The following is an 18976-nucleotide window of genomic DNA, read 5'->3' as shown; positions in this document are numbered from 1 at the left end:
CTCTTGAAATCAAGTGTTTCTGTATGACTGACAAAAATTAAGGATTCACAGCTCACAAGGTGACTTCTTAAGTCTCCATGGCTTCATCATAAACACAAAATGAATAAGCACACAGTTCAAACCGGAGTCAGTTGGGTTACATAAAATTTGAAAGTTGGACAACTTTGCATGAATACGTAAATAAGTCTCTAGAAACCCATTTTTCTCAACAACAAAAAAACAGCTAAAAATATTTTTAGCCTTGATTGTACACAGCAAGATTTATTATTTACAGTGATATAATTAATAATGCTCCTGAGTGACATGCTTAGTGACGGACTAAATAACAATGCTTCAACTTGCCCAGCATCAAAAACAATCTAACGTAAATCCTCTAATAATAGCCTGTATTTAATTAACTGCCTGGTATCATATTTTGGACGGTGTCGGAGTCGGTGGAGGTGAATAATGGCCGGTTTTTTATTGTGGCCGGGTGGAATGTGGTAACAAGCAAGTACAGGGGGCGGTTGTGTCATCCGTCTCACTTTTGATTTGCCAGTGATAGACCGCGAGGGTAACTTTAACCGTGCGGAGACGAAGAGGAGGCGAAAATTTGATATCAAGTTCAAAGAGAACGTGCTGATTATGCCGCAGAACACTGGGGAGCAGTAGCAGGGGTTGTATGAACTAGTCACTAATCGACTTCACCGCTCTATAGTGACTTTTTATGCCTGTCATCGACTAGTCGCTGTCACGTGATAATGACCGGCAAGATGCAGTCCACGGAAAAGACAGCAGCCTGCTGTCAGCAGGTGACAAGCTCCTGCGAGTCGGGAGGCAACGCGCTGTGCCAGAGCGTCGGTACTGACACCCGCCGTAAAACGGACATTTAACCAAATTGTGACGTTTACCCTCTTGCAATTTAACATTCCCCTAACCCCCATCCTAACCTTAACCAGCTTGCGCATGCAAAGCTCTGATTGTTGACACGCTCCAGACATCTGCATCCTGAGCACGGCCACAGTAACATTATCAAATCAGGTGTCGCCACCTCAAAAACTAATTTAACACGCGATCGTTCATGTCGGCTCAATTCCTTTTATGTTTTCTGTCTTTTATTCTTTTATTTGTGCCTGATGCTTTTCGCTGCTGTGGATCGGGGGCATCACCTGTTTTGTCCTCGGTGACGCACCTAACTGATGTGGCCGGCGAGCACCCCGCTGTTTTTGCCGTCGGTAGATCTTTTAGCAGTTTTTCTTTAGGATTGAGAGGAGATGCAGGAAGATAATAAACAGGCAGGACAGAAAAATTGTCAAATAAAAACAAGTTAGTTTTTGTACCTGGTGGTTGCAACAAACAAGACACCATTGAAGGTAATCAGAAGTGAGGAACAGAAAATGAAATAATTATTTTAATGTTTAGAGCAGCAGGAACTCTGAGAGGCTGCAGGAGCATCAGTGAGTTTGCGGCCGCTGCACAGGGGGAGGGGGGAGAGGGATGAAGCAGAAACTACCGTTGTCAAAAGAAATGTGTTTAACTTTGAAAATGTGGGCGCAATTTTAATTGTCAAAAACTCCAGCGAACCATTAGTTCATTTTGCTCACATAGAAATTGAGGCCTGCCTCTAATTCTGGTCCTCCTTCCAATAAAGGCCTGGAGCTTGATGGGCTTGAGTCAAATACAGGCCCGGGCCTGTATTAGAGGATTTACGGCAAACCTGGGCATTTTACGGCCCGCGGGCCACATACAGCCCTTTGGTTGACTTTGACCGGCCCGCGTAAGGTTAACTGGAATTTACGAAATAAATGTATTTTCTCATTTTACCTCATGCATGGACTAAGGCTGCATTGCTTTTATTTTGAAGTTGTTTTTTACGTACACAATGACGCAATACGTATAGATAGCAACAAGTGCCCGCGGTTGACATGGTGATTGTAGCCCCCAGAAATGTCCGCTGATGCAAAAAAAAAAAAAAAAAGAAAGATAGATAGATGCCGAATGCAGGATTTTCAACAAAAATTGGACTGCTAAGTTTTTTTTTTTTACTGAAGTCGGAGGTTAAGCCGTGTGTTTGGTTTGCGGGGAGGAGATTGCCGTGTTTAAGGACTACAATTTGAGTCGGCATCACGACAAGAAACATTCGGAAAAATACAAGAACTTGTCTGATGCTGAGAGGGTACGGACATCCGAAGCTTTGCTAGCAAAGTTGCAAAAGCAGCAAGGCTTTTTTACTAAGCTCCACACATCCAGGGATGCAGCAACAAGGACCAGCTTTGTGATTTCCCACAAAATAGCTAAAAACAGCAAGCCGTTTTCAGAGGGAGAGTTTGTCAAAGAGTGCATGGTGGACTCTGCCGCACTAATATGCCCTGGAAAAAAAAGGCGCTCTTGAGCAAATCCCGCTGTCCAGGCGAACCGTGACCAGGAGGATCGAGGACATTGCGGGGAACCTGGAGCTTCAGCTGCAACGTGAAGTGGCAAGTTTTGACTTTTTCTCATTGGCCTTAGACGAGAGCTGTGATGTCCGTGACACAGCCCAGCTGCTCGTATTTGTCCGGGGGATAGCGGACTTCAAGCTCACAGAGGAGCTGGCAGCAATGCGGTCGATGAAAGGGACAACGACAGGGAGTGATCTTTTTACAGAGGTAAATACGTGCATGGACACTGGGATTGAAATGGGAGAGACTGTCAGGTGTCACAACAGACGGTTGTCCAAATCTTACAGGGAAAAATGTCGGATGTTTGAAACGCAAGATAAAGTGACAGAAATCGATGCAGATCAAAAATGGGTGTTTTTGCATTGTATTATACACCAACATGTGTTGTGCAAGTCAGTGCTAAAAATCAACCATGTTACTGATGTTGTTACTAAAATAATAAACTTCATCAGGGCGCGGGCAATGAATCACAGACAGTTTGTCACTCTTTTGGAGGACTCCACACAGCTGTCAGATGGCTCAGCCTGGGGAAAGTGCTGAAGAGGGTTTGGGACTTGAAAACAGAGATTCGAGAGTTTTGCGAGAGGAAAGGCAAAGACATTCCAGAGCTCTGAGATGAGGATTGGATGGCAGATTTTGCATTTGCTGTTGATGTGACTGCACTGATGAATGAACTGAACACCAAACTGCAAGGCAAGGGCCTTTTTGTCCATGAAATGCACAGCCTCGTGAAGGCCTTCATGAGAAAGCTGCAGTTTCTTTCAAGTCAACTGGAGAGCAACACTCTCACTCACATGCAAACCCTGAACAAAGTCACACCATCAGCTGATCACCTCAGCAGGTACTCTTCCATGTTAGGAGTATTACATGGTGAGTTTTCAAGGCGTTTTGAAGATCTCAGAACAATCGAGGATGAAATGCACATGATTTCCTCTCCCTTTACCTGCAGTGTGGATAATGCACCCAGTGATGTGCAGCTGGAACTCATTGACCTGCAGTCTGATGCAGTACTCAGGATCTCTGCTGGATTTCTACTCTTCTCTTAAGGAGGAGAACTTTCCAAACCTGAGGAGACATGCTCAGAAGATGTTGGTTCTCTTCGGCTCTACCTACATTTGTGAACAAACATTTTCAATGATGAAGTTTACAAAATCCAGGTATAGATCCTCTCTCACTGATGATCATGTCAGCTGTGCTTCGCATCTCCACCTCAGACATTCAACCTGACTTTGATGCACTCGTTAAAGCCCAGCAGAGACTAGATTTCTCTCACTGAATAAGAAAAAAATCGCTTAAAAACACGAAATAAGGTGTTTGGACCACAAATGAAGGCAAATAGCAGTGAACTGGGACACTTTTTTTTAAACCTCTTTCTCAAGATCACAGTTCAGTGATTTTATTTTACAGACAATACTGTGTGTCTGTAGAATGCTAAGAACCTATTTCCAACAATATTTGAAACTCAAAATGTGTTTTGGAGTGAATGTGACTAAAACTGTTAGCTAATATAAGTCACAAATGTTTAACAAATACCAAATTCGCGCACTTTGTTTACCATTGCCTTGGGAAATTTGAATAAATCACATTTTTGTAAGCCAACCTCACTTTTTCCTTTTTGCTCATTTATAACATGTAGTCTACTCTTACCAGCTTGAAAACACAATGGTATTTACTGCTTTTTATAAAGAAATACCATTAATATTATGCATAATTGACTTCAGCCTTTTGGCCTGGCCCTCCACAATATTTTCTGTTTCTCATGTGGCCCCATGGAAAAAATAATTGCCCACCCCTGATTTACGGTATCAAAAGTCAGTCTGACAGTGTGATAAAATGCAACAAGATTTGTTACAAGTTCACATTTGACATTTTTCATGTTCTTTTATGAAAGACTGAAACAAGTTTGTTGCAAAACAAGAAAAGATGTTTATTATAACGATGAGTTTACATTTTCTTTAAAAAAAGTCCTCAAGATCTGGCTGTAAACTTAAAACCACTGCAGTGAGGGAAAACTGTTTCCTCTTACATGAAATTGCCAATCGTAGGAGAGCCCTTCATAACCAATCAGAAACCAATCAGAGGTGAGAAAGGCGGGACCTTTCTCGGACATCCTAGAATTCCAAATGACGCCCACTGGAGCTGTGGCTACGTACTAGCTTACCACCACAGGTAGTATGTGAATGTGTGTGTGTGAATAATCAAAGGTGCTTTGAGTGCCTCGAAAAGTGCTCTATAAATCTAATCCACTATTATTATTATTCATTATTATTATTATTATTGTTCATCCTTTTAAAACAGTTTAGTTTTTCAAGGACAATTTATTAAATAATGAATTTAGCGCGTGGATTTACTTCATCATAATTATTTTCAAAGTTGTTTTAAATCTCCTAATCTGTATAATCTGTCTACAGATGCAAGACAGGTGAGGTTGGCCAAACATGTAAATATTACGACTGATCCTCACTGACATCGCATCTATCCCTCTCTCTCAGCTGCACACTCAGCAGATCTTGTGTAGAGATTGGATTTGAGCTGACACACAATATACGCTGAAGGTAAACATGGGACGTAGTAACATCCCTGTGCAATGTCAGTTAAATGTCAGATGAATCAAAACTCAACCGGTTCTCAGAAGTTACAACATGAATATTAGAAGTTAGAAAATGGCTCTGTAAAGGATCTCAATCAGAAAATTTCAGATCAATTAAGACATTGTGTCTACGAGTTCTGGTTGTTGATATTGCACACATATTCTTATGATATGAACAGTGCAAGTAAGTATGACAAATTATGGTTCTGAGGCCTGCATTATCTCTAAATATTAAATAATGTAGCATACAGGTGAATTCATTTATCATCAAACAATTTAAGCTTGTTTAATTGAGTTTGGGTCTTAGATGCACAATATCTTGTTACTGGTGCAGTTTCTGTGTAATAAGCTAATATACCAGACCGGCAATGTAATTGGTCCCACTCTAGTGAAGATGTATAAAAATGGTTGGAAGAGAGAGACTGAAATATAGTATGTATATTTAGCAGTAAATGAGCAAATCCATGTCAATACACAACGGGAAGTCCTTTATCAGAGCACAAAGACCCATGCACATGCATGGCCACACAAACACATGAGGCTTTAGTCAGCAGGAGCAGTCAGATCTGCTGAACCAACAATAAGGTCTGGGCTGGACGAACACCGGATGGAGATAAGCATCACGCTTAACGGAGAAACAAAAGTTAAAGACACATCAGCAGACTAAGCAGAGCTTTTAAAAGGTGGACCATGTTAATGACAGGCCTGCAAAGAATGAGAGATTCAGATTTGAAGCGATGAAGGTCAAGGGTTGAGGGAGCAGTCATGTGAGATGTCAACATGCTTTAAGGGTCATGTTTCAAGCTAAAAGAAACAGATTCTTTGACTCCACTTCTCTTCATTACAACGTGCTACGGTTGAAATCCTACAGGAATAATGGCCATCTAGTTTTATGGGTACCCTCTATAGCAATAATGTGGATTAACAGGCCATTCACTGGGCTAGAAATGCCATTGACTTGAGGCTAATTGTAATAAATTACATTACAAGTGGCTCTAGGCAACTGTTGACAACACAAGCTGTTGGACACCCAGAATCAGCAATAAATGTACCGCCAAAGAAGTCTCTCTAATGCTGGAGAGAAATCCAAGTTTGATGGTTTGTTATGTCTTGCTAACAGGAGGACAAGGAGTCACTCTTTTTAGGCTGTATGAGTTCTCAACATGACTCCAAAGTGTAAGGACACAACAAACAGAGGGTCTTTGTTTGCTGGATCAAATGTGTTGCCTCAGCGTGAAAGGAAACATAACCAGAGGACTGGCACACATGTTTCTGATTGGCCTTCGCTTTCAGAGCCCAGGTCACAAGTCAGGGTCTGCCCTGGCCCCATGGCTGGCTGCTGGGTTTCACTCACACACACATACACACACACACACACACACACACACGCACGCACGCACACACACACAATCTGGTGTTTGTGAGTGGTTGACAGTGAGCCAATCTACCTTGAGTAGTTTTAGACTATCTGAATGCATGTGTGCAGACTTTAGATTGACCTGGGCCAAGGGTGGTTTCATGACTATTATGTGACCCTAACATTTAATTTAAGAAAACAGTGGAGACAGAAAAGGAAGACCTGTAAAGAAAAAGACGCAGGAATAATCATCTACTTTTAAGGAAGTCCTGTTCCTGAATCTTGCTGCCCCCATTTCTCTGAGTGAGACAGGGAGGGGAGTGTTGGGGGGGGGCTTGGCCAGAAAACCCAAGAGTCTGATCCTCATTAAGGAGCCCAATGAACATCAAAGACTAACCCCAAACCTTTATCTGTGAGGAGCAGCCACAATCCATCCCATGATATTAAAACTGGGCGCCATTCAGTGTCAAGTTCTGAGGCAGGGAAGAAGCTCGGCTGACTCAGAGGCTGGAGGACATAAAGGTCCTGAAGGTCAATAGAGAGTTTAAGCTAACTTGTGCTCTCCTTGGTCATTTCCTTCTCAGCTGTGGGTTAATAATAGTAACTATCAGTGTTGAGTACACTTTAAATATATTTTAAAACAAATACACAAGTGCTCCAGTTGTCTTAAATTAGGAGCTGAATAAATGATGCAGAACAAAAGTTCATTCAGAGTGCATTCATTACTTGTTGGGTTGTACAACTTCAGCTCGACAGCTTGTGTTATTTAGTCAATTAAACAAGGTGTCAGTTTAAAGATGGAGTTTTAATCCCGATGGTATTTTTCTGAGTCCACTAGTTCAAAAAGATCCCAAACACCCTTGAATGAAATGTAACATCAAACCATGACAGAGCCTCCTCCGTGTTTAATTGTTACCTTGACCTATAACTGCTGTCCTTCATGCTTCTATGAAACTAGGACTACATCAGACTTTTCTAATTTTTTGCTTTTATTATTAAAATCTTTTTAATTGCCATCCTTCCTTTATTATATTTCAATGAGGCCCCATCAATCAGTAGACCTTAAAGCCTCATTTACACAAAGCACGGAATGGATGAGGCATTGGCGGTTCTAGGGGCGGGGCCACAGGGGCACTGGCCCCTGCTGAAATATGATTGGCCCCTGTAGTGCCCCTGTCCTGTCACTCATCTGTCCTTTGTGCGGTGATGAGATTATAGGTGGATGCAATTCCGAGTCCAAACACTAGTGGCCGTGTGGCGCTAAGGAGCAAAATAGTGTGTGAAATCCAACAGAAGAAGATTTGAAAGATTCCAAGAAGGGAGAACTTTTCAACCGACATCGGATCTGATGAGAGTCCACGTTATGAGGAGTTTGTTGGTAAGTCACGAATCACTGTTTACTCACAGTTGCCATGTAAGTCAAGTCTGACAATAAGTCCAATGGAAAGCAATGCCGACATTAGTTAAAGGTAATGTTAAAAAGGGCTTGTGAAAAAACGTTAGCCCTTGCTAATCCATGTACTTCTTTTGTAATCTGCATTTCGTGTGTTAATAGTTGGCACTGTCTGATAGAGAACATGAAAAGAAAGGGTCAGATACAGGCGGGAATTCTGCAGTTTTTTCCCAAGAGAGTGAGTGTGTCAGCTGGTGAGAACGAGCATGGAGAAATCAGAGAGAGAGCAGCAGGAGGCAGTAGACCAGAGGCTGGAACAGGGCAAGGGACCTCCATTCCCCCTTTATCAGGTCAGAAAGAATATAATCTTTATTGTGCAACAGTCATGTCAGATAAACACGAGAGACAGCCTCTTGTAGGACATACCATGCTGGGAAATCACATAGACTGTACATATACAGCGTACGTGTAATATAAACGCGCCGTGGCGGCATGGTGTTGCGGGAATTTTGTGGCATTCGTGCTGCCACGGTTGATACTAATATCACCGCAACGCCGGACTTGTGAATGCATATTACAACTTGGCGCAACAGAAGGGGGTATCATGATCACGTGGGCAGTTACTGCCGAGCTCCGGCCGGCAACTATATTGAAAATGAAAGTAAACATGGGCCGTAAGTTTGGCTTTTCTAAACAGAATCAGCTGAGATGATGGCCGGGGAGCCTCTCCGTAAGAGTTGAAGCTCAGATCACCAGAGACTGCACGGGGACAGACACCTTCTGGAGCGGCTTGTTAAAAAAGTTTAATGAGTGTGGCTTTGATCGCAATAAAAAGCAAGTTATGTCCAAGATAAACTGAAGTCCGTGGCAGCGCAGAGACAGCCCCCAAGCTCCCTTTTCACCGCCATCGCATAATCTTTTGTAAAAAGATCATGATTGCACCACATTATCCAGCAGGACGGACTGACCACTTATAAACGACCTAATGCTGCCCAGTGTGTTCTGCTTATAATTGAGGATAACCTTTTCCCATTTTATCTTGGAGCTGATCCAGTTAATGTGGAGTCATTTTCTTGCACAGAAAATTTGCATTGAGCTTTTTATATTTATCAGTAATAATTGGGTCAGTTATTCCAAGCACCAAAAATAAAGGATTATTGTTTAAATTGATAGAAGTTGTTAATCGTGACAAATCATTAGTGGCAAAGTTGCTTCCCTTTAGTAAATGATTTTACGTTTCTCAAAGCATCTTTCCATTCATCATCAGTAATGTTGCAGTTAAGTTTCCTTTCCCACAATTCCTTCAAGGTTTCCCTAAATTGTGACATTTTGATGTATTGTAAAATGTGTGGGAAAAGTCCTTGTTTGAAACACTGAATTTTCTAATTGGTTGATTAAGTAAGGTCAAGGTTAAGTTTTCCAAAGAGATTTTGTGTTTTGGATATTCCTTTGTTAGTCCAACTTTTCCTGCCATTATTCTAGGTAAAAATAAAAAAAATCACCATTATCTCAAATTTGTTAAATGATGTTATCTTGTACTAATGGCACATATGTTTACTGAATTCTTCCGCTTCATGGTGATGTGGTTTACTATAACATTAACATAATGGATTTAAATTGTATTGGTTTCTTTGTCTACATCTACCACATCTCATCTTTATAGTCCAATCTTTGAAGTCTTCAATTTCAAATAAATAAAAATGTGGTCTCATAGAAAACAAAGTTTTGGCTGGATTTAGCTGGAGTTTGACATATATTTGTATTTTAGCTGCAAACTGGGACAAGACTCTCTCCAATTCAGACAACCAGAGTGAAGTTAATGACTCAACCTTCCATCCTGCTGGGCCACCAGAGTCACCAATCAATACGAATCCTGCAGGATCAAATGGTAAACATTGATCTTTGAAAGTAATAAATGCTTGTGTATGTATTTGGCTTATGTTAGATAATTTCTCATTTGCTGTTTTCAGACATCTTCCAGTGTGATGCACAGAATCCTGCGCAGACATCAGAACGGTGTTCTGTTCCAGTAGGACCTGGTGGTGTGCTTCTCATTTTGTAAAGGCTCTTTAAATTTAATTGAATTTTGCAGTCAGTCACTTGCAGATTCTGAATGCCATGAATGTTAAAGGTTGAGAGATATAAGCAACTGACTCAGACTTATTTAATTGACTTCCCACCAGACATTTCCCAGTCAAGAGCAGAGGGTCCTGTGATATTCTTCTGGTGTTTTTTCCACACACAAACATATTTTAACCTGATATTTGTGGCTTTGCAAAATAAATTGAATGCTAAAATTTCTCAAATGCTGTGTGTGGTTGTATTTTGTCAATGTACAGTAAAAATTGATGTCCAATTGCATTGATGTTTTTCAACATGGTGTTGGGATAAACTGTATCTACCATACAAAACTGGGAATAGTATGCAAGTATGTTGGACTGTACGTGGCCCCTCTATAAATATTGTGGCCCCTTGATGGCCCCACCCTCAGAAAAATCCTAGATCCGCCACTGGGATGAGGATCAGGATCTGGCCAAAAATCATCTAGACCAATCAGAGCATTTACACTGGCTTTGGTACGGAGCAGATGCAGAGCTGTGGAATCTTCCTGCACGGTTTCTTTTTATTCGGGCTGCGTATGGGGATTGTCATGAAGTTGAAGAAATTACGAGCCAGACAGGAAGTGAGACGTGTGGCAGCGAGGTGCGTCCGGGTTCATACGAGGCAAGGTGCATCCAGATAATTTTTTGGGTCTCCTCTCAGGTCTTTGTTGATTTTTGTGTTTGATACTATATATCCTTTCGAGGTAGCTTGTTTTGGGTTTCTCAACTGTCAGTCCACAGTGTTTCTTGCATTTTATTTATTTATTTATTACATCAAAATTGATGCTGCCTTTGAGGATAATCTCTCTTTGAGAATCATCTTACTGGTGCCACTGTGCCCATCACATCATCACTGTAAGGGTCTTAATTTTCTTAAATCAATTTGTTAACTTTTTATAATTTTCGAGACCCTGCAGATCCCCAGTATCAATGCTAAAACTGGGTCTCTACTAATGGATGGAAACAAAACTGGACTGAAAACATGTGAAAACGCAGCTGTTGTACAAAAAAGATGCAGATAAAAACAAAAGGGAAAAACTAATTAATGCAGATAAAACAGGAACTTGCAACACAAAACAGCCAACACCATTTACTCAGACACATATTAAAGATAAGATAAGTACAAAGTCCACTTTGGTGGTCCAAATCCTGCAGCTGGGCAGACTCAGATCACAGCCACAAAGAAAGACTGGTTTCTGTTGTTGATACTCTTTAAACAAGGTTTATAAAAATAAATAAAGCAAAACAAAGATTTTGTGATTCACCTTATAGAAATAAAACAGGATCCCTAGAGGGACTTTTTAAAGCACCAAATAAATCAATAAACTTTGATCTACACACATGTATAACCTGAAGATATCAAAACAACTACCGTATTTTCACGACCATAGGGCGCACCGTGTTATAGGACGCGGGCACGGTAAAACGTACCGGTAAAACATCTGTGCGGGCTCGGGACTCGGAACATATCAGTGCAAATCAGACATTGTGAAAATTATAAACAGCCAAAAGCATGCTTCACTTTACTGGTCTAGTCCTGGTTCAGACCTGGTTTAGAGCGCACGTGCACTTCCTCATTGCGTGCGCTGACGGCTCGTGCTCTTCTAATGGGCTCGACACACGGGAGGCAACTTTGCCTCTCCTCCATTCATTTTCAATGAGACATGCGCGACAAAGCGATAATCGCGGGTCTCCCTCCTACTAAAGCTAGGCGTACACCGGGAGTGCTGCAGGAGGACACACACGGATTTATGGGGGTTGGATGAGAAAAACAAAATAAAGAAAGTAAATCTGTGTTTTGTGATCAGTTTAATTTGACATGAACATGACAAGCACGCTTTCTTGACAATCTTTGTGAGTAAAAAAACGTGTAGAAATAAAAACGAACAGCATGTGTTATTAGGGAAATAGCGGGCGAGCAGTGTTGATGCGTGATTGCGCATGCGCCGTGATCGGTTCTGGTACTTTTTGGGTCGCAGCTGCTCGCAACGCCGCTTCAAGCGCTGATGCGCTGTGTTGAAGTTCAGAATGTGTTTACCGGTAGTTGTTGGATTTAAGCACATAAACTTTCCACATGAACAAAATCATATGTGTGTTATTAATAGGCCTAAGAAAATAGTGATTTGAATTGTGTTTTATTAACCCTCTGCGGTCCATGGACGCGTATCCGCGCCTTTTGAACTGGTCTGATTTGGGACCCTGTAGCAGCAAGACGCCGCCTCCCTGAGTTTCGGTTTCAATTCAGCTTTAAAAAGGAGATTGTAAACTACACCCCAGTTTTTAAATTTTGTTAATAGGCAACGTAAAAGCGGAGTTGTGGGCTCGACACACGGTAGGCGACAAACGACCGCGATCAGCGAAATTTGTCGCTGTGGCTTTTATTACCTGACACACGGGAGGCAATCCATGGCAGCGTGCATGTCTCATTGAAAATGAATGGAGGAGAGGCAATGTCGCCTCCCGTGTGTCGAGCCCATTATACTAAACTAAAAAAACAACCTATTTTTAGACAATCTGACAACTTGTCAAAACAGCATTTTACTAATCCGTGAGAGGGAATGTGCTTGTGAACATAAAAAAACCCCACAAAAACATGAGATCCTTTTGCTGTTGGTGGAAGTCTCACATATTCAATTGATAAAAAGTATCATTATGTTGCTGAGGGAGAGAGAAGAAGGCTGCACAAGTAACGAGATGTGCGCAAAAAGGAGCCGCTTCGCGGGGAAAGGAGTGGCGCGAACGGAGTAACAACAAACAGTTACACAGATATTGACGGTAAACTTCATATTTTGGAGCGATCCGGACAGATATATTGTCTCTGCAGTTTAGTAGGCTTTTATTAGGCTTTAATAAAGGATGATGAGAAGGATAAATGTTCACCAGGCAGTTCAGATAGTACGGCTGTTTTTTTAATTGGAAGCAGAGGAAGTGGACGGAGACTCACAGCTGGAGTCTGAGGCAAATAGCGAGGATACTGATGACGATGTGGCAAATCCACAAGTCTGTCTTCTCTCACGTCCGCACGTTCACACCACGCTCCTTGTCTTCTACTACGTTCGCGTCTCACAACAACACAATAGGCGCACCGCACCATAAGGCGCGGCGTACATTTTGGAGAAAATTTAAGACTTTTAGGTGCGCCTTATGGTCGTGAAAATACGGTAATCAGAAAGACATTTTGTTTTTTAAAAGCTCTGTCAACAACTTCAGATTGGATGTCTGTTTGACCTGCTATAGTGGAACCCATTTTTAAGACTTTCCAAATAATATTTTACAGAAAATATACATCACCAGTGACAAATAGCATAATATTTGACAAAACAGTAAAAATTTGAATTCACTTTAGTGAGGGGTACGCATTGGTAAGAATCTGATGATGCGATATACATCACAATCAGTGGAGGCTGAATATTTTCTATAGGGTGCATTTTTGCAAGTCAGTTTTCAGATGTGTTCTAAACACATATCACCACTAGGGAATGCCAAAGTACCATCCTTATTAGCTACAGTTTAAATCTGTAGTACCTGTCTGAATCCAGGCTTAATCTGTGCCAGGCAGTTCAAAGACAAAGCAGAAAAAACGGTGTTAGCTAGCCTGGCAAGCCAGAATAAATATGTACTATTTAGTCTGGCAAGGCTCCATTGATGGCTCTCAGTCATGGGGAGAGTTTTACCATTGTCTTTCAAACGGTCTCCACATGCTTCTGGACAATGAAAAACATAAGGTACTCACCGCAACAGATGTCGGTAAACGAGGCGGTTTGCTGTTGAAGGCAAGAGTACATACTTTTTTCTAAATAAAGAACTTAAATACATCTATCTGCTCCTGATTCTAATAAAGCCCAAGTGCAAATAGTCCAAAATTGATGTAAAAGCTGTTTCAAATGAGCTGTCGCCATCTTGTTCAACTCTATTGCTTCCTCCTCGTCATCGTCATCTTCCTCCGCTTATCCGGGTTCGGGTCGCGGGGGCAGCATCCCAACTAGGGAGCTCCAGACCGTCCTCTCCCCAGCCACCTCCACCAGCTTCTCCGGCAGGACCCCAAGGCGTTCCCGGACCAGATTGGAGATGTAACCTCTCCAACGTGTCCTGGGTCGCCCCGGGGGCCTCCTGCCGGCAGGACATGCCCGAAACACCTCCCCAGGGAGGCGTCCAAGGACCTCCTGACCAGATGCCCAAACCACCTCAACTGATTCCTTTCTATCCGGAGGAGCAGCAGTTCTACTCCAAGTCCCTCCCAAATGTCCAAGCTCCTCACCCTATCTCTAAGGCTGAGCCCGGCCACCCTACGGAGGAAACTCATTTTGGCCGCTTGTGTCCGCGGTCTTGTTCTTTCTGTCATTACCCAAAGCTCATGACCATAGGTGAGGATTGGGACGTAGATCGACCGGTAAATCGAGATCCTGGCTTTCTGGCTCAGCTCCCTCTTTACCACGACAGATCGGCTCAGCGTCCGCATCACTGCAGATGCTGAACCAATCCGCCTGTCGATCTCCCGATCCCTCCTACCCTCACTCGTGAACAAGAACCCGAGATACTTAAACTCCTCCACTTGAGGTAGGACCTCTCTCCCGACCCGGAGTTGGCAAGCCACCCTTTTCCAGTCGAGAACCATGGTCTCAGATTTGGAGGTGCTGATCCTCATCCCAGCCGCTTCACACTCGGCCGCGAACCTACCCAGCAAGAGCTGAAGGTCAGAGCTGGTTGAAGCTAGGAGGACCACATCATCTGCAAAAAGCAGAGAGGAGATTCTCCTGCCACAAAACTCGACACACTCCACACCACGGCTGCACCTAGAAATTCTGTCCGTAAAGATTATGAACAGAACCGGTGACAAAGGGCAGCCCTGGCGGAGTCCAACCCTCACCGGGAACAGGTCCGACTTACTACCGGCTATGCGGACCAAACTCACGATCCTCTGGTAAAGGGACTGAATGGCCCTTAACAGAAAGCCACCCACCCCATACTCCTGGAGCGTCCCCCACAGGGTGCCCCCGGGGACACGGTCATAAGCCTTCGCCAAATCCACAAAACACATGTGGATTGGTTGGGCAAATTCCCATGACCCCTCCATCGCCCTTGCAAGTTGTAACACACTCTCAGGTCACCCTTCTTAAAGATGGGGACCACCACCCTGGTCTGCCACTCCACAGGAACTGCCCCCGATAACCACGCAATGTTGCAGAGACGTGTCAACCAAAACAGCCCTACAACATCCATAGCCTTGAGATACCCAGGACAAATCTCATCCGCCCCCGGGGCTCCACCGCTGTGTAGTTGTTTGACTACCTCAGCAACTTCTGCCCCCGAGATTGGACAGTCCATCCCCAGGTCTCCTGGCTCTGGTTCCTCCTCGGAATGCAAGTAGGTGGGATTGACGAACTACTCAAAGTATTCCTTCCACCGTCCGACTATAGCCCCAGTTGACGTCAGCAGCTCCACATTCCCACTGTAAACAGCTCTGTGATCACGTGGGTCGGCTGCTCATTAATTATACAGAATTTTAGGCTTCTAAAAGAGTGAGAAAAAATTCACCCCCCTCAGAGTTGTCATGAGTGTAAACTAGATAATTTAAACAAAAAACATGTTTTGGTACCAGGCTGTAAACATGTTTATTTCTGCTGTGAAATTGGTATTTTTAACATGGGAGTCAATGAGGATTTGTTCGCTTCTGACACCAGCCCCCAGCGGATGAGGGTGGAACTGCAATTTTTGGTACTTCTGGGTTGAGACCAATTTTAGAGCCACATTGTGGGGGCTTGTGTAAAACCCAGTGCATTTAACATAACGCTGCATTTTTGAAAATGAGTTGAAACATAACATGTTGGTGGAGTTGGGTTCCAACTATCGGTATGGTCCCTTCCCCTCAGCGGCAGCTCGGCGCATCTCTGACTGCAGCGGCGCCTGTCTGCTGCGCGGGCTGACGGCTTGTGGAGCTCTTGGATGGAAACCGATGTTTTCCACCCAGTTCTCTCATGCGGCAGCTCGACGCATCTCTGATTGAGGCGGTGCCTGTCTGTTGCGCGGCTGCCGGCTAGTGGAGTTCCCGGGAGACCTCTGTGTTCTACCCGGTTTTACCCAGCGGTCAGCCCGGCGTATCTCTGACTCAGAAGCTCCAGTGTTGTGCACAGTTAACTCCGGTTGTAGCTAGGTAGCTACCTCTGTTAGCTTAGCTCCCACCTCCATGTTAGCTTTGGGTTAGCTTGTAGCTACATCGCTTCAGTTCGATGGGAGTCGTCATTTGATCCCAGCCTTACAGCCCCACCCTCAGCTCCACCTCTTTTCCCTTTTATGGAATTGTCTGGGCTTGATGGAACCTGTGACACGGTCAAAATGGCGGTGGTGGGAACCTCCCATTTTGGCACAAAAATGTATAATTGGAGCCTATGGACATGAATTGTCCAGTATATATGTTGATGGAAGAAAGCAGCACGATACTGACAATTTGTAAAACTGCATTTATTTGGAAAAAAGGTCAGCTATTTCCACAACACATCCAGTGTTATCGCAATATCTCATTCCATCAGAATAAAGGTGGTAAAAACTGCTGCCACCTACCAGTCGCGGTTTGAATTGGACACAAAAAAAAAGCAGCAAAAATGAAACATTGCAATGTTACAGGGTATCGATATTTTCTTACACTTCTATTTTTAGTTATTTGATCTGGGAAAAACATGAAAATTGCTAAAAAGATTTCTTTGACAGATCATATGATCGAGTGTTAGGAAGGAGGAGAGCCAAATTATTATTTAGGCTGACAAACTCAAAGTGATTTATTGAAAGTTGGAGAGTAAAAACCTTGGGTAAGCTTGCCAAAAGGATGTGATGATTACTGCCCTTCCCCTTAAAACTCCCAACCTTAAATCTCTTCCACGACTGCTGGCCTTTGCAGAGCTCCTGACAGCCAAGTCTACATCATCATCATCTTCACTGAGAAGCAGCTGATATTTACTCCTTTTGCTTGTCAAGACCGCCTGAGAGAACCGAAGCTAAATCGGTCCTCAAAAAATTCTCTGGGGAGATTTAAGCTCAGTTTTCAATTCTAATTAGTTAAATTTCCGTAAATCTTAAGAGCTCCATTCACTCTTAAAAGTACAGCGGAGAACATAATGATAGATTTAAGTGTAAAGAGTACTTCTACACAAAAGAAAAGGCTCTTAATTAAAGAAATCCTTTGTCTGTAGATTAGAAGTGGGATCAAAGGAACAGCAGTAATTTGCTGATGTAAGCAGCACACTTGTCGGTGAGCTGGGGCTTCGTAGACCTTCCAGGCACTAAAGTGGATTAGACCAACTTCATCTGAAAATTCACAGGAACTGAAAGAAAACCAAATAAATTACTGCACATTGTTTTTTCATGTCTTTACACAGAGAATATGCTGATTAATTTATGTATAGTGTTTGCTCATAAGGCAGTAGATCTGCACTTATTTTGCCGATCATTAATCTCCGTTACCAGACAACCTGCTCTGTGAGAAGATGAAACTGTGTTTTTCATCCCGTCTAGAATTTTAAAAAGTAGTCACTGCTGAACTTCTCAGCACTTTCTAAACGTATTCCTCCCACAGCAGCCCCCCTCACCATCACCGCACCCAATCACTGGCGTCCCGTCCACTTACACACACACAGCCACTTCTGTCCTCCATCTGAAACCTCCCATTTGTCACGCTGACGGGAGCGGTCTGTGGTTATTGACTGGGAGTGGATCCTTTTCAAATTCACAAGCTCGGTTATCAAATTAGATACAAAAGCTAAATGTTTGGAATGTTAAATGAGCAGTGTCAGACGACTTGTTTTTAGCCAAGGGATGTAAATTACATGCTATCAGGAAGAGACTTAAATTCAAGACGTTACCAAGGCATTTTTTCAGGCATGTGTTCAAGTTTTGGGTTTTTCTGTAGAAACAGACACCCATCCTGTCTGAGCTTTGTGTGTTATGTTGTTATGAACAATTCATATCTTATCTTTCACTGAACTTTGTTGAAACAGTGACTACTTTTGACTAGATTGATGAGCTAACGGATAGTTCAAAGGAAGCCAAGACCTAAGTGGTATCTTACAACAAGTTCGGTCTAATTGTAGTTTGTGCAAAAAACAGTTTAAAAACATTCACGCTGAGATAAATTATTCATTACATGTTCATTTCCATAAACTTTTACAGTTATTTGCAGGAGAAATTAGCACTGAGCTCTAGCTGGACTGCAGCTAGTATGGCATCTTGCTAGCTCTCCCAAAAGTGTTGCAATATCATGTTTCTGACAAAATAATCATGATGTAAAATTGACCACAGCGACAAAGTTTATAAAATAATAATATTAGCAGAGATCTTTTTTAAGTTGTCTTGCTTTGACTAGCCATTAGCTCATTAATCAGGTCAAATTCTGATCTCTTTTTTTCCAAACTGAGTTTATTCAAATGCTGCTTTACAATATAAAAAAAATCATAAATATATTTAGCTAGCATTAAAATTGCATCTTTTTTGCCAGTATTAATTACTGAGTTGTGAAATATAAGCTAGAGTTCACATTTAAAAGAGAAATAATGTACATCAGCAGGTGGCTAAAACTATAAAGGTAAACTAAAACACACACACTCATAGACACACATGTATATATTTTTTTAAAATCACACTAGAATCAAAACAGACTACTGTAAAAATGCACAAGCCTGTTTATAAATAAAACATATTTAGACTTTAGTTTAAAATACCCGGAGACCCACACTATTATTTTTTTCAGCAAATTTGACACTTAAAAATTAGAGTATGTTGTAAATGTTTTTTTTCAGTAATTCAACTTAACAGGTCAAACAAATTTATCAGATAGACTCTTCAAAACTGCCCAGCCAAAAAAAGTCACCACGTGGTGTCACGTTGTGGGGATGTTTAGGACCCAAATATGCAGATACCCAGGATGACTCGAGGCAGAAGTTGGTAAAGGTAAAAATCCTTTTATTTAGGAAGAAACAAAAAAATAAATCCAAAATGGCAGCGAGCCAAAAGTCCTGGAGCGCAGGACACCCAAAACTCACTTAGAGCACAAAAGACTGAGACACAAAGCTCAACTAGAGCACAAACAAATGTTGACAACAATACAACAGACCGACAAAACACTGAGAC

Source organism: Nothobranchius furzeri, chromosome 7 (assembly GCF_043380555.1).
Source record: "Nothobranchius furzeri strain GRZ-AD chromosome 7, NfurGRZ-RIMD1, whole genome shotgun sequence".
NCBI classification, from domain to species: Eukaryota; Metazoa; Chordata; class Actinopteri; order Cyprinodontiformes; family Nothobranchiidae; genus Nothobranchius; species Nothobranchius furzeri.
Note: the sequence above shows the minus strand (reverse complement) of the source record.